Here is a 12,611-nt window from a genome sequence, read left to right on the forward strand (position 1 = left end):
CTAGAAGTGTTCCGGGTGATTTCGGAGAAAACCGGAGTGCCGGAGGGTTACCGGAACCCCCCGGAGAAGTAATGGGCCTTATGGGCCTTAGTGGAGAGAGAGAGAGGGCTGGCCTAGGGCAGGCTGCGCGCCCCTCCCCCTCTGGTCCGAATTGGACTAGGAGAGGGGGGCACCCCCCTTTCCTTCTCCCTCTCCCCCTTCCTTTCCCCCTCCTAGTAGGAGTAGGAAAGAGGGGAGTCCTACTCCTACTAGGAGGAGGACTCCTCCTCCTAGCACGCCATAGAGGGACGGACGGCCTCCCCCTTGCTCCTTTATATACGGGGGCAGGGGCACCTCTAGACACACAAGTTGATCAGTTGATCTATTCCAGCCATGTGCGGTGCCCCCCTCCACCATATTCCACCTCGGTTATATCGTAGCTGTGCTTAGGCGAAGCCCTCCGTCGGTAGCATCATCATCACCGTCACCACGCCGTCGTGCTGACGAATCTCCCCTGTGAAGCTTTGCTGGATCGGAGCTCGCGGGACGTCATCGAGTTGAATGTGTGAAGAACTTGGAGGTGCCGTGCGTTCGGTACTTTGATCGGTCGGATTGTCAAGACGTACGACTACATCAACCGCGTTGTGCTAACGCTTCCGCATTCGGTCTACGAGGGTACATGGACACACTCTCCCTCTCGTTGCTATGCATCACCATGATCCTGTGTGTGCGTAGGAATTTTTTTGAAATCACTACGTTCCCCAACAGTGGCATCTGAGCCAGGTTTTATGCGTAGATGTTATATGCACGAGTAGAACACAAGTGAGTTGTGGGCGATACAAGTCATACTGCTTACAACATGTCATACTTTGGTTCGGCAGTATTGTTGGATGAAGCGGCCCAAACCGACATTATGTGTACGCTTACGCGAGACTGGTTCTACCGACGTGCTTTGCACATAGGTGGTTGGCGGGTGTCAGTTCCTCCAACTTTAGTTGAACCAAGTGTGGCTGCGCCCGGTCCTTGAGAAGGTTAAAACATCACTAACTTGACGAACTATCATTGTGATTTTGATGCGTAGGTAAGAACGGTTCTTGCTCAGCCCGTAGCAGCCACGTAAAACTTGCAACAACAAAGTAGAGGACGTCTAACTTGTTTTTGCATGGCATGTTGTGATGTGATATGGTCAAGACATGATGCTATATTCATTGTATATTTATTGTATGAGATGATCATGTTTTGTAACAGAGTTATCGATGATACGTCTCCAACGTATCTATAATTTTTGATTGCTCCATGCTATATTATCTATTGTTTTGGACATTATTGGGCTTTATTATCCACTTTTATATTATTTTTGGGACTAACCTACTAACCGGAGGCCCAGCCCTGAATTGTTGTTTTTTTGCCTATTTTAGGGTTTCAAAGGAAAGGAATATCAAACGGAGTCCAAACGGAATGAAACCTTCGGGAACGTGATTTTCTCGCCGAACAAGACCCAGAGTACTTGGACCCTACGTCAAGAAACAAAAGAGGAGGCCACGAGGTAGGGGGCGCGCCTACCCCCCACCCCCGGCGCGCCGTCCACCCTCATGGGCCCCCTGTTGCTCCACCGACGTACTCCTTCCTCCTATATATACCTACGTACCCCCAAACGATCAGATATGGATCCAAAACCCTAATTCCACCGCCGTAACTTTCTGTATCCACGAGATCCCATCTTGGGGCCTGTTCCGGAGCTCCGTCGGAGGGGGCATCGATCACGGAGGGCTTCTACATCATCACCATAGCCCCTCCGATGAAGTGTGAGTAGTTCACCTCAGACCTACGGGTCCATAGTTATTAGCTAGATGGCTTCTTCTCTCTTTTTGGATCTCAATACAATGTTCTCCCCCTCTCTTGTGGAGAACTATTCGATGTAATCTTCTTTTTGCGGTGTGTTTGTTGAGACCGATGAATTGTGGGTTTATGATCAAGTCTATCTATAAACAATATTTGAATCTTCTCTGAATTCTTTTATGTATGATTGGTTATCTTTGCAAGTCTCTTCAAATTATCAGTTTGGTTTGGCCTACTAGATTGATCTTTCTTGCAATGGGAGAAGTGCTTAGCTTTGGGTTCAATCTTGCGGTGTCCTTTCCCAGTGACAGTACGGGTAGCAAGGCACGTATTGTATTGTTGCCATCGAGGATAACAAGATGGGGTTTTCATCATATTTCATGAGTTTATCCCTCTACATCATGCCATCTTGCTTAAGGCGTTACTCTGTTTTCATAACTTAATACTCTAGATGCATGTTGGATAGCGGTCGATGAGTGGAGTAATAGTAGTAGATGTAGGTAGGAGTCGGTCTACTTGTCTCGGACATGATGCCTATATACATGATCATACCTAGATATTCTCATAACTATGCTCAAATCTGTCAATTGCTCAACAGTAATTCGTTCACCCACCGTAGAATACTTATGCTCTTGAGAGAAGCCCCTAGTGAAACTGCCATGGAATTGTCACGACAGATGTCCTAGTGGAAGGACTTAGTCGTAGGGCCATCACAACTAGGAAGCTTAAAGGGGTTAATCAAGAAAAAGAACACGAGAGGTTTTATACTAGTTCGGCCCCTTACGATGAAGGTAAAAGCCTATGTCTAGTTGTGTTGGTATTGTTGGGGTTCCGATCACCAAGGGGCTAACTCGCCGGCTTGGTTATCGATATCTTGTTTCCTGCTCTAAGCCGCCACCGGGTCGTCCCCTTGTATACACGGGTTGACGCCTGGTGGCTTACAGAGTCCCGGCCGGCTTATACATCGTGTCCGGCTCGGTAATTTCTTTTACATGCCTTTCTTTACAAGTCTTTCCTTACATACGATGGCTTACAATGTTGGGCTTTAAGCCGCCTCTAGGCCTTCAGGCCTTCTATAAGACTTGATACACTATCGCCTTGAATGTTTACTGGGCTTCCTTTGTAACCCTCCATTGGGGCTGACCCACTCCCCTCCTAGGAGGGTCATAACTGATAGCTGTATCCCCAACATTAGGCCCCAGGTTGACTTTGAACTTTGTTCTTTGTCAATCTTCAACACTTAGACAAAATCCATCTTATCCTCGCAGAAGCTTTTTGTACCCCGCCATGACATCATCTCTTGAAAACACAAAAAACTTTTATGATGCCATCTCCCAACAGATCTTCATCTTTAATGCCTTCCGAGAATCGAGGCATCTGTGTGGTTGGATAACCATTATTCGGCTCTTCCTCGATTTTCGCGCCTGTCTGTTCACCTTTTCCCTTATAAATAGGCACGCCCCGGTCTTTTCTCATTCTTCTCTCTTATTCATCTCCTTCCTCTCGCAACGCTCATGTCGCTCGAGCTCCACCACCGCCGCAGCGCTCATCGTCGTATTTAAGCTCGGCCGCTGCATCACCCTGATTCTATCCATAGAACGGCGGCGACCTCCACAACAGATCCGCGGCTGTAAGTGTTCTCCTTCATGCTTCTCATATCCGCATTAGGGTTTCCAGGCTTCTTCGTGTTCTTCATAGTTCATCGCAGTTCTTCGTAGTTCTTCCATCGCAGGCCTCTTCTTGATCCAAAAAGATATATATGCTTGTGCGGTAGTTGTTTTGTGCCTACTCTTGATACCCACAGATCCCTTTCTCTGGTTCAAAGACCTCATTAGGACTCACAGACTCATCTGCGCTAAACTTTTTAGGTCTAGAATTTTTCCCATTTTGAATAGCCATTTGATCTGGAATAATATCAAGCAATTAGGAAACTTGTTTGTCTCAAGACTTAGCCGAATTTGCTTTCTCAAATATCTGTAGTCATGGCGGCTTACTGTGCCAGCTTACTTTTCCTTATATGACATTAGCCCTTAACTAAGCCGCCATTACTCCCCTGTATTATCGTCATTTACTTTTACCATTATCATTCAATTGAACCGGCATGTCGCCTTTCTTTCAGTTTGTTTTTGAACATCATGCCGTCCAAAGCGCCGACCATCTGCAACTGGGTTCCTTCAACCATAAATGAGGAACGTTTGAAGGAGTTCTTCTCCATAGGATTTTTGCCAGGAAAAGACGTCATGTCTTACCGTGCCCCTGACCCGGACGAAGAATGGCCCAATCCAAGAGATGGTGAAGTGATTGTTTTTACTGACCATATGAACCTTGGCTTTTCACCACCTGGCTCAAAGTTCTTCAGAGATGTCCTCCATTTTTTCAAGCTCCTCCCTCAAGATATCGGGCCCAATTCTATTTCCAATATCTGAAACTTCCAAGTGCTCTGTGAGGTGTACCTTCAGGAAGAGCCGACCGTGGACCTCTTTAGAGAATATTTTTATCTAAACCGGCAAAACGAGTGCACCAATGGCCTTAGCTTAGAGCTTGGAGGCATCTCAATTCAGCGTCGGCAGGGTGCTGTCTTCCCCCTCATAGTCTTTCCAAGTCATCCCAAAGACTGGAATTAGACTTGGTTTTATTGTCAAGACACCTCACCAGCAAACGAACATCCACTGCCGGGTTATCGCTCAGAGCGTCTTGACTCCAAATTTGCACTTCCTGACAAACTCACTGCTGCTGAACGCAAGAAGCTGATACCATCCATCAAAAGGATTAATGCTTTGTTGGGGAACGGGTTAACCAGAGTTGATCTGACCCGCTGCTGAATCTCATGGCGGGGTATCCCTCTAAGCCGTCGATCAAAATTGATGTATGAGTATGGTGGAGGCCCAGATGACTCTCTTCGTCACAGCTCCGTTCAATTAACGGAAGAAGATATTGTTTCAATGTCAACCCTTCTGGTGAACAGAAAATACGAAGACTGCAGCATTGTCGGGTTAAACCCCTTCTGCAAGCTTAACCCGGTGCCAGAAGTAAGGAAACTCTGATCTCTCTCCTTTGTATTTTTCCTAGCCATATTTTTTAATACTTACCTGACCTTTTATCTTGTTTTTACCTGTCTGCAGGCCAAATCTGATTTCTGGAAAGTTAAATATGACCACGAAGCTGCCAAGAAAGCGAGAGCCGCCGCCATAAATGCCAGGAAAACGACCCGGAGGTCGAAAAAGAAGAAGAAGAGCACTGCTGAAGATTTGATGAAGCTTGACGATACTTCTGAGTCGGAGGTAGCCCTTGACTCCCTTGGCCAATTTTTTAATAATCTTATTAACACTGGTCATTACCAGGACGACACTGGGGCCAATCAGGCCGTGGAAGAAGAGGTAACTATTTCCTCCGACTCAGCCCATTTGCCAAGACAGAAACTTCGAGTCGTAACCCGGAAAGTAAGGTTTTCACACCCTTTGGCTTATCTTGACCCTCACTTTCTTTTGAAAAAGCAGCAACATGAGAGCCGCCGTCAAGCCCGGACCGAAGACGAACCGGCTGTTGTTCTTCAACAAACTCCTCAAAAATGCCAGAATGAGGTTTATTTCTTTGTCTTTGACTTTCTGTTAATGGATCTCCTCCCTTGCATTACTTACTTTGTCTTATCTTTGCAGGAGGTATCTCGCTCTTTTGGCGACTCGTCTCAGACCCAGTTTCCGGCCTTCAAGACTGCCCCTGGGTAAGGCAAAAATCCTCTTTCCTCCGTGTTTTTCAAACTGTGTCCTTATATTGACATTCCTATAATATTTCTCTTAGTGGTCAAGCTAAGTCTAAGAAGGCCAAGGTAACTAAGCCGGTGGAAGACCCGTCAGTCCTTGCACCTGAACCGACAAGGCCACCTTCTCCTCCATCAATTGAAACTCCAGAAGACCCGCCTGTCAATGCAGAAGCAAATCCTCCTGAGCCATCGGTTGATGATGCCACCGTTAACCCTTCCGCAACTGGACCATCGAGCTCAGCCAACCCGCCATCACCGTCTGTGCAAGACGTTTTGATCACCGGGAGCCGCTTTGTTGAGTCGGGGCATCCCACCATGTTGGCTCGTCACACGGTGAAACAAGAGGCATTGGAGAGACAGAAAGTGCGCTTTGATGTTTCACATTATGACCATCTGAATGCCAACGACATTTTATCCGGCTATCTCAGCCATGTGCACTCAAGTCGCCACTCAGAGATCGAAATGGTCAAACAGTTGCAGCTGAAATACGAGGTATGTTCTTCCGGCTTACTTATATTCTGCCAGCCCCCAAGTCTTCAGATTATGAGAGAACCGGGACGATCTGTAGACTTTATGATATAGGCTAAGACTCTTATCTTTGAAACTGTTCTTGAGTTCAATAAAATAGAACAAAACTTCACCTGTAGTCCCCAAGGTCCAGTTCATTTGATCATAAATGAGCCGGTACTTTAAATTTTGATAATTGTCTTGTACCGTATCCAAAGAACTTTGTAATCCGGCTTAACCTTGAGAAACTTGCTGAATAGCATACATTAGCCCCCAAGTGCCAAGTGTTGTTACTTTGTAAAGTACTTGGGACTTAAAGTATGTTTGTAGAGTCATAAGAAATTGTTTCGGCATACATTAGCCCCCAAGTGTCAAGTGGTTTTGTAAAGCACTTGAGACTTGAATCTTGACTGTTGAACCTGAATTGAAATCTTGACTCATCTGTATGTTTTTTGCAGAATGCCTTATCTGAAATGAGTTCGCAACTGACTGATGCGAAGACCCAGCTGGCGGATCAGGAGGCAGAAATCAAGTCTGCTAACTCCAAATTGCAAGTAAGTCTCTCTGAGACAGAAAAATTAAAAACTAGCTTTGCTGCCAAGAAGAAAACCTGGGCGGAAGAAAAAATGCTTCTGACACAACGCGTCGAGAAATCCGAAGCCGCCCTTGAAGAGGTTTCAACGGAACTGACTGGTTTAAAGGGCCGGGTGTCTCAAATGGTGGCTGCCATCTTTGGTAATCCATCTGTATGTGATCTTCTGTACTTTTTGCTGACCCGGAATATAAGCCGCCAGCTGACTCTTTGTTTACAAAATATGTGCAGGTCCACGAAGCAAGAATCTGAGCCAAGACCATGTGATTAAACTGAAGGCAGTGTATACCTTAGTGGAGAAATTGTATATTGGCGCACAACGGGCACTTGCCGCTATCTCTCCTGCCAATCAAGGACCCAACCGGCTCAGCGATGTTTTAAAGAAGCTGTCAATCTTGCCCGCCAGGTTCCAAGAAGTGAAGCGCTCCTGTGGCAGAGCCGGAGCTTTGACTACCCTGAGCCGCTCCAAGGCTTGGGTGCCAGATCTAGACCCGGCGGACGTAGCCAGAGGGTATCCTAACGTGAAGGAAAACGGATCTCCCTTTGAACAGGATGACTTCATGGCTTGCGTGCGCGGAGGCCGATCTCAGGAAACTATTCTTGGAGATGAAACCAATATCGACAAGTATCAGCCGGGTTTTGATGTGGAAAATAAGAAGATGGCAACTCCCTCATACAAGGTGACAGATTTAATCCCGCATGTTCGTGAAAATACATTTGCTCCGGAAGTTGATCCGGCCGGCCTGATTGACGAAGAAGCAGAATTTGTCGCCTGAACGGTTTTGATTGGTCAAAACCCAGCTTCCAACCGGCAGAGGGCGGTGAACCGGCAAGGGAGGAGTGATAACCATCTTCATCGGCTTATAAAAGCTTTATAATAGATTAGCTGTGAAAACACTGCATGCTTTGCCTATGCCATCGTGCATAAAACACTATGTGTGATTCTGTGTTTCCTGATGGCAATATATACATCATATTTATGGTTGTCCCTGCAATACTTCAGCTCTGTTCCTGTAGATACAAGAGAAAAAACTGGCTTGGTAGCTTAGTACCGAACGGGTTAGAACACCCGGCTTATAGCCAATATGTTTACCATAGTAGAAAACAGAAACAAACAAAGAAAACAGGGCTGAAATAACCCTTTGATTAATAAAGGAGGCATTGCTTATAAACAATAGCCATAGTTGTACCTTTGATCTCTAGACCATCGGTTTAAATAACCCGGGTGATGAAGTTGATAATCCAATCTTTTTGAGAAGTCAATGCTTCTGAATACTTAATGATTATCATACCCTGGTGACTTGTTGTCAAACAGTCCAGCCGGCGAAAAAGACCATGCTGATTATTTGTGAAATTCAGAAAACAAAAAACTAAAAGGCAAATAATAGGTAGTAAATACAATTTAACCTTGTAATTGAAGGTTGGGGGTTTCTGATTCGAATACGATCAGTAAACCGGACTAAAGGGGATAAGCTAAGGTTCAAATACGACCATATAGCCCCCAGTGGCTTTGGCGTTGCGCCGATCAATAGGCTACCGACATCTATGTTCTCTTTGGTTCGAATACGACCTATGTTTGAACAGGAAGCCCCCAAATGACCTTGAGAGGTTTTTAACGACCCTGATTCAAATACGATCCAAGTCGGACCCAAAAGGGGTTGAGCTGTGATTGGGATACGATCAAGAAGCCCCCTAATGAGTTTGGCTTTGAGCCGATCAAGAGGGTTATGACAGCTATGTTCTCTTTGGTTTGAATACGACCTATGTTTGAACAGGAAGCCCCCAAGTGACCATGATAGTTGTAGCTAGATTCGCATACGATCATAAGCCGGACCAGGTTAGACTTGATTCAAATATGATCAGCTCCTTAATAGTCATTTGAAAATAAGAAATAACAAAGATGCACAATCTTTGAAAAGAAAAGAGACCGATGGTCCTATTTTATTACTTATCATGGTATATACAACGTCAAAGTATGTACATGATGAGAGCCGGTGGCTCAGGTGTAGTATGTGAAGGAAATATGCCCTAGAGGCAATAATAAAGTTATTATTTATTTCCTTATATCATGATAAAAGTTTATTATTCATGCTAGAATTGTATTAACCAGAAACATAATACATGTGTGAATACATAGACAAACAGAGTGTCACTAGTATGCCTCTACTTGACTAGCTCGTTAATCAAAGATGGTTATGTTTCCTAACCATGGACAAAGAGTTGTCATTTGATTAAACGGGATCACATCATTAGTTGAATGATCTGATTGACATGACCCATTCCATTAGCTTAGCACCCGATCGTTTAGTATGTTGCTATTGCTTTCTTCATGACTTATACATGTTCCTATGACTATGAGATTATGTAACTCCCGTGTGCCGGAGGAACACTTTGTGTGCTACCAAACGTCACAACGTAACTGGGTGATTATAAAGGTGCTCTACAGGTGTCTCCAAAGGTACATGTTGGGTTGACGTATTTCGAGATTAGGATTTGTCACTCCGATCGTCGGAGAGGTATCTCTGGGCCCTCTCGGTAATGCACATCACTTAAGCCTTGCAAGCAATGCAACTAATGAGTTAGTTGCGAGATGATGTATTACGGAACGAGTAAAGAGACTTGCCGGTAACGAGATTGAACTAGGTATTGGATACCGACGATTGAATCTGGGCAAGTAACATACCGATGACAAAGGGAACAACGTATGTTGTTATGCGGTCTGACCGATAAAGATCTTCGTAGAATATGTAGGAGCCAATATGGGCATCCAGGTCCCGCTATTGGTTATTGACCGGAGACATGTCTCGGTCATGTCTACATTGTTCTCGAACCCGTAGGGTCCGCACGCTTAAGGTTTCGATGGCAGTTATATTATGAGTTTATACGTTTTGATGTACCGAAGGTTGTTCGGAGTCCCGGATGTGATCATGGACATGACGAGGAGTCTAGAAATGGTCGATACATAAAGATTGATATATTGGAAGCCTATGTTTGGATATCAGAAGTGTTCCGGGTGAAATCGGGATTTTACCGGAGTACCGGGAGGTTACCGGAACCCCCCGGGAGCTATATGGGCCTTAGTGGAAAAAGAGAAGAGGCAGCCTGAGATGGGCCGCGCGCCCCTCCCCTCCCTTGGTCCGAATAGGACAAGGAGAGGGGGGCGGCCCCCCTTTCTCTTTTCCCCCCTCCGTGAATCCTATTCCAACTAGGATTGCGGGGGGGGGGGGGGATCCTACTCCCGGAGGGAGTAGGACTCCTCCTGGCGCGCCACCTCTAGGCCCCCCCCCTTGAGCCTTTATATACGGAGGCAGGGGAACCCTAGAGACACACAAGTTGATCCACGTGATCATAATCTTAGCCGTGTGCGGCGCCCCCTGCCACCATAGTCCTCGATAATATTGTAGCGGTGCTTAGGCGAAGCCCTGCGACAGTAGTACATCAAGATCGTCACCACGCCGTCATGCTGACGGAACTCTTCCCCGACACTTTGCTGGATCGGAGTCCGGGGATCGTCATCGAGCTGAACGTGTGCTAAAACTCGGAGGTGCCGTAGTTTCGGTGCTTGATCGGTCGGGCCATGGAGATGTACGACTACATCAACCAAACGCTTCCGTTGTCGATCTACAAGGGTACGTAGATCACACTCTCCCCTCTCGTTGCTATGCATCACCATGATCTTGCGTGTGCGTAGGAAATTTTTTGAAATTACTACGTTCCCCAACAGTGGCATCCGAGCCTAGGTTTTATGTGTTGATGTTATATGCACGAGTAGAACACAAGTGAGTTGTGGGCGATATAAGTCATACTGCTTACCAGCATGTCATACTTTGGTTCGGCGGTATTGTTGGATGAAGTGGCCCGGACCGACATTACGCGTACGCTTACGCGAGACCGGTTCTCCCGACGTGCTTTGCACATAGGTGGCTTGCGGGTGACAGTTTCTCCAACTTTAGTTGAACCGAGTGTGGCTATGCCCGGTCCTTGCGAAGGTTAAAACAGCACCAACTTGACAAACTATCATTGTGGTTTTGATGCATAGGTAAGATTGGTTCTTGCTTAAGCCCGTAGCAGCCACGTAAAACTTGCAACAACAAAGTAGAGGACGTCTAACTTGTTTTTGCAGGGCATGTTGTGATGTGATATGGTCAAGACATGATGCTGAATTTTATTGTATGAGATGATCATGTTTTGTAACCGAGTTATCGGCAACTGGTAGGAGCCATATGGTTGTCGCTTTATTGTATGCAATGCAATCGCGCTGTAATGCTTTACTTTATCACTAAGCGGTAGCGATAGTCGTGGAAGCATAAGATTGGCGAGACGACAACGATGCTACGATGGAGATCAAGGTGTCGCGCCGGTGAAGATGGTGATCATGACGGTGCTTCGGAGATGGAGATCATAGGCACAAGATGATGATGGCCATATCATATCACTTATATTGATTGCATGTGATGTTTATCTTTTATGCATCTTATCTTGCTTTGATTGACGGTAGCATTATAAGACGATCTCTCACTAAATTATCAAGAAGTGTTCTCCCTGAGTATGCACCGTTGCGAAAGTTCTTCGTGCTGATACCCCACGTGATGATCGGGTGTGATAGGCTCTACGTTCAAATACAACATGTGCAAAACAGTTGCACACGCAGAATACTCAGGTTATACTTGACGAGCCAAGCATATGCAGATATGGCCTCGGAACACGGAGACCGAAAGGTCAAGCGTGAATCATATAGTAGATATGATCAACATAGTGATGTTCACCAATGAAACTAGTCCATCTCACGTGATGATCGGACATGGTTTAGTTGATTTGGATCACGTGATCACTTAGAGGATTAGAGGGATGTCTATCTAAGTGGGAATTCTTTAAGTAATTTGATTAATTGAACTTAAATTTATCATGAACTTAGTACCTGATAGTATCTTGCTTATGTATGTTTGATTGTAGATAGATGGCCCGTGCTATTGTTCCGTTGAATTTTAATGCGTTCCTTGAGAAAGCAAAGTTGAAAGATGATGGTAGCAATTACACGGACTGGGTCCGTAACTTGAGGATTATCCTCATTGCTGCACAGAAGAATTACGTCCTGGAAGCACCGCTGGGTGCCAGGCCTGCTGCAGGAGCAACGCCGGATGTTATGAACGTCTGGCAGAGCAAAGCTGATGACTACTCGATAGTTCAGTGTGCCATGCTTTACGGCTCAGAATCGGGACTTCAACGACGTTTTGAAAGTCATGGAGCATATGAGATGTTCCAGGAGTTGAAGTTAATATTTCAAGCAAATGCCCGGATTGAGAGATATGAAGTCTCCAATAAGTTCTATAGCTGCAAGATGGAGAACAGTTCTGTCAGTGAGCATATACTCAAAATGTCTGGGTATAATAATCACTTGATTCAATTGGGAGTTAATCTTCCAGATGATTGCGTCCTTGACAGAATTCTCCAATCACTACCACCAAGCTACAAGACCTTCGTGATGAACTATAATATGCAAGGGATGAATAAGACTATTCCCGAGCTCTTCGCAATGCTGAAAGCTGCGGAGGTAGAAATCAAAAAGGAGCATCAAGTGTTGATGGTCAACAAGACCACTAGTTTCAAGAAAAAGGGCAAAGGGAAGAAGAAGGGGAACTTCAAGAAGAACGGCAAGCAAGTTGCTGCTCAAGAGAAGAAACCCAAGTCTGGACCTAAGCCTGAAACTGAGTGCTTCTACTGCAAGCAGACTGGTCACTGGAAACGGAACTGCCCCAAGTATTTGGCGGATAAGAAGGATGGCAAGGTGAACAAAGGTATATGTGATATACATGTTATTGATGTGTACCTTACTAGAGCTTGCAGTAGCACCTGGGTATTTGATACTGGTTCTGTTGCTAATATTTGCAACTCGAAACAGGGACTACGGATTAAGCGAAGATTGGCTAAGGACGA

This window comes from Triticum urartu, chromosome 1 (assembly GCF_003073215.2).
Source record: "Triticum urartu cultivar G1812 chromosome 1, Tu2.1, whole genome shotgun sequence".
NCBI lineage: Eukaryota > Viridiplantae > Streptophyta > Magnoliopsida > Poales > Poaceae > Triticum > Triticum urartu.